Source organism: Octopus sinensis, linkage group LG1 (genome assembly GCF_006345805.1).
Source record: "Octopus sinensis linkage group LG1, ASM634580v1, whole genome shotgun sequence".
Classification (NCBI taxonomy): Eukaryota; Metazoa; Mollusca; class Cephalopoda; order Octopoda; family Octopodidae; genus Octopus; species Octopus sinensis.
Window position 1 is genome coordinate 185,884,258 of NC_042997.1, and position 5,047 is coordinate 185,889,304.

General features: G+C 34.2%; 1 long non-coding RNA gene across 1 annotated transcript in view; it reads right to left on the minus strand.

The window, feature by feature from the left end:
- Positions 1–2,055: 2,055 nt before the first annotated feature.
- The window catches only part of LOC118766458, a 16,405-nt gene continuing 13,413 nt past the window's right edge, over positions 2,056–5,047 (minus strand). The window contains exon 3 of the long non-coding RNA XR_005002392.1: positions 2,056–2,133. This is a non-coding gene — a long non-coding RNA (uncharacterized LOC118766458). The remainder of the gene's footprint in view (positions 2,134–5,047) is intronic.

The following is a 5,047-nucleotide window of genomic DNA, read 5'->3' on the forward strand; positions in this document are numbered from 1 at the left end:
TTAGAGTTTAAAACCTAGGTATGGGTGTAAAAGGAAACAAGGTAAAAGTTTATATTTTTCATTCCCTTCAAAATTGCCCTTAAATGTGGTTTTGGTCGATTTGACTGCTACATCTAGCATGTAAGGCTGCCTGTTAAGGGTCGCCTCGTTTTGTGTTCAAATGTACACTAATCTTATATATATATATATACGTGTGTATACATAACTATCTTTTTTAGCATGAGTGTATGTATAAATTACATGCATGCGCACACAAATATACACAAACACATATATACATACATACATTCACTATTCACATTATACACACACGTGAATAAGAATGTATGTGAGTATATGAGTCTTTATAAGCACAAATAGACGTGTGCGAATAATATATGAACGGTGCTAGGAAGAGTATATGTATATGTAAAAATTTTGCATAAATTATGTACGCTTCGCTAATCAAATTGTTACCATATTCTCGAAGCATCTGACATGGTGGTGATGGATTTGGGAGCACAATCCTGTCAGACCTACGGAACCATGGAGAAACAGATGTTAATTAAAATCTTGATGATCTATGGATACAAGGTAGTGCGTGTTTAATAGTAGCATGTACGTGCTTGCGTGTGTAATAAGTTACGAGAGAACGAGCCAATGTGTGTTGCGCAGGTGAACGAAATGTTTAGCTGCAAAGGCATCTGAATGTTTGTGACTTAATCTATTTGTCATTTTCTGTTTGACTAGCGTTCCTTCGCTCACCACATGTAACTTTATATACACTTACCTATACATACGTACATATACATATATACATATATATTCACATATATATATATATATATATATATACACACACACACATATATGTACATATACATAATTACACATAAAGACACATATATAGATATATATATACACACACAAATATATATATACATACATATATATGTATATACATACCTATATATATATTCATTTGACAAGTAAATAACACACGAATATACATTTACATAGATACATATACTTATTCACATAAATATATTTAGAGAGTGTATATGTGAGTAATAAACACACACATAAATATATACATATATATAAACATATATATATATACATGAAATATAAATATATACTCACACACATATGCATACATGTGCATATATATATATGTGTGTATGTTACATAAAATGAGAGAACAAAGCCATGGTTATGTGGAATTTTCAGGACATTTATAAAGAGTTAATCTTACAGCTGTTTCTGAGATGTTAGGGATATCCTATCATCAGAGACAATGTAAGATGACGGATCCCTAATATCCCAGGAACAGCTTTAAGATTAACTTTCTCTTCATAAATGTCCTGAAAATTCCACTCAGCCTTGGCTTTGTTGCTTCATTTTATTTAAGGGTAGCCAAATCACGAATAAAAGCAATTTCAAAGGGAATGGAAATAGAAAATATTTTTGTAGTTACCCTCAGACTCAAGTTTTTATATCGTCTTAGAGGTGCCTTGTATCAAAACAATATCATTCGTAGCAGACATTCTCTTGACATCGTTCACATGCGTCTGTCTCGGGCTCTGAAATTACAGCCCGATTTGATATCAATAATCGTAAAAATTAAAAGCAATTCAAATTCAATGTTTTCTTGTATTAATAAATTTCTATAGAGATTAGGATTTAAATTCCAATGTATGAAAAGGTTCCGTTCTACAATATTCTTAAAGGAACGAAAAATTATCCAGCAACTTGTGCTAATACGAAGGAGCCTGGTAGGTGTAATATAATTTTCGGAATCCACCACGCAAGCGCAGTTACATCCGGCAGCACATAATAATCAAAAATTAAAACCGCATAAAATTATAGTATGTAAGTATACAGCACGTGTGTTTTCGGTGCTATTTACTGCATAAATATGCATTAATTTTAGCAACCTCACTGATGAAGTGCAGATGGCAAATTCATTTATTTACACATTGATATCTGTAGTTACCCTCAGACTCGAGTCTGAGGGTAACTACAAAAATATGTTTATTTCCATTCCCTTTGAAATTGCTTTTATTCGTGGTTTGGCTACCCTTTCTAGCACGTAAGGTGTCCTGTCAAAGGTTACCTCTTTCGTGTATAAATACTTAAATTGTTTATACACTACTATATATGAAAATATGTTGTCTATTGACGTTATTACGCATGCTAGATACCGGTATAAAGATTTTTCTACCCTTATTATTTTCACAGTGTACACACACACACACACCACACATATATATATATATATATATATATATATATATATATATATATATAATGTAATAATAATAATAATGATAATAATAATTGTATGGATTGCCACTTGTGCATGTAGGAAATCCAAATGACTACCTGAATGTAGTGTTGAAAATCATGTGACTTTTTGTTTCTTCCGTCTGTATTTTCCAGAAATCCGGTTGATAATAAATAAAACTAAGTCTGGGACAATAGCTAACAAACACACACACAACATTAAAGTAATTCTTTACAGATGTCCGTATGTTTCACACTTCACGAAGTTGTAAACGAAAGAAGAATTTGTTTTAATTGATAGCTTTCACAAAGTTTAAAACGTGAGTATTTTAAAAGAATTAAAGATATTTCATATAATTTTGAAAAGGGAGGGCATAGACTTTTTTTCTGTTTATATAAGGTAAGTGATAAAACAAAATGGCTTGTCGATGTATATTTAGTTTTAATCACAAAGCATTGACATGTGTGTGTTAGCTCAGTTTTATTTATATCCAACCAAACTTCTAGAAAATACAGACGGAAGAAACAAAAGGTCACATGATTTTCATCACTACCTTCATGTAGTCATTTGGATTTCCTACATGCACAAGTGGCAATCCATACAAAGTTTGACACGGATCATACGCATCTATCAGGTTCACATCCAATTGCAGCTAGAATTATTGAAATGGTCACAAAACGGTTTTCAACACCTATTCTTTTTACACCGTGCTCTTCAGAGAGATGTCAGATAAATATGCACATAAGGTGTACATTTGCTCGAAAGAGAGTAAAACAGTGAAGCAAGATCAGATATTTAGTGAAAGCATGTCTACATATCTGTTAGCAATTGATATTTCTACTTTCACTTTTACTTTTACTTGTTTCAGTCATTTGACTGTAGCCATGCTGGAGCATCACCTTTAGTCGAGCAAATCGCCCCCAGGACTTATTCTATCGATCTCTTTTGCTGAACCGCTAAGTTACGGGAAACGTAAACACACCAGCATCGGTTCTCAAGCGATGTTGGGGGGATAAATGCAGACACACAAACATATGCACACACACACACACACACACACACACACACACACACACACACACACACACCACACACACACCACACACACACTCACACACACATATATATATCCCTTTATATATACGACGGACTTCTTTCAGTTTCCGTCTACCAAATCCACTCACAAGGCTTTGGTCGGCCCGAGGCTATAGTAGAAGATACTTGCCCAAGGTGCCACGCAGTGGGCCTGAACCCGGAACCATGTGGTTGGTAAGCATACTACTTACCACACAGCCACGCCTGCGCCTTACTGCTAATAAATGCATTAAACAATATTTCTTACAACTTGGATATTGTGTGATGTGTTCTGTATATCATTATTTGACTTAAAAGAAACAACCTATCAAAACCTAGTATTTGTGCTTTTAACTGTATAATAGCTCTGGAGAGCATCAATCGCACTACCTTTTGTAACCAAAAGATCGCCAAACGCCCATGGTTACTTTAGTTATAATTGCAAATGCTGTGTTAATAATGCTTTCGTGTTTTTTTGTTTTTTATTTTTAGATTCCTTACTGAGTGTATTGCAGTTGTGGTTTATATCATCGTAGTCGTAGTAAACACCATTGTTATTGTTGCTGCTGCTATCATTGTTGATGCTACTGTTACTGTGATTGATGTTGTTTGTTTATCCCGTGTAACAAGACTTCAACACTGTGTTGTTCTCACGATGACACCAGTTAAATTGGTTGGAATAACTACGTCTCAAACACAGACGCTATTTTCTTCCACTCTTGGTACGTCTTAGACATCTGGAATGTTTCATTATACTGAAATGTTAAAACATTTAAATAGGGTACATTTGTATGGACTTGAATGTCTGTCTGTCTGTCAGTCTGTCTGTCTGTTTGTCTGTTTTCTGACAGTAGCACACACTTTTGTCTCTTTCTTATTTTCTCTTTCTTTCGCACAAATATTCTTTCTCTCTCTTACACTCTCTCCCTTCTCTATCTATCCCTACCAAGTAAAAAAAAAACGATAAACGTCGCCCTTTTCAAGCCTAGCGAGGCTCATGGGCCCGGTTTCCCGGTTTCTGTGGCGTAATGGGAAGACAACTGGAAGAGATATAACAGTTGAATACTAGTAAACTAGTAAAAGACTGATCTTCAACTATATCTATACTCAAAAGTATTATTAAAGGCCAGATTCACATTACCAAATTGGCTTGCTACATCACAGACAGATCTTTTAACCAAGAACGACACAATTGTGTAGGCTAAAAGGTATAGATCAATTGCTTGTCTAAACATTATGGATAAGGTCTACAGAAGGCGTTTAAAAACAATTCCTGTGAATCCAAAAACAAACATAGTGACCGATGGTCAGGCAGATAGAATGGAAGAGTTTGTCAGTGTCTGTCGTCTCCCAGTGTCTGTGGTTTCTTGTGTGCATTCTGAACAATTTTATCTGCTTCAAGCTTCTCTTATTTCGAGAGATGGTAGGTCGAATAAAAAATTCTGTTAAAAATTAACTACGAAACTGTTTTGCAGTTTTAACTGTATTTTCAAACTTCCAGCAGTAATTTAGGAAAACTTTCCCTAACACAAGATTTACTCTTTATTATTTTTAATAGATTAAATCTAAAAAGAGAAATGAAAATTGAGTTATCAGGTGTTAAAATGAGTGTACGTGTTTTGTAACACCTTATATACCTATGTGTGTGTGCGCGCATATGTGTGTGCAAATGTGTGTCTATACATATGGTTACATACGTATTAGTAT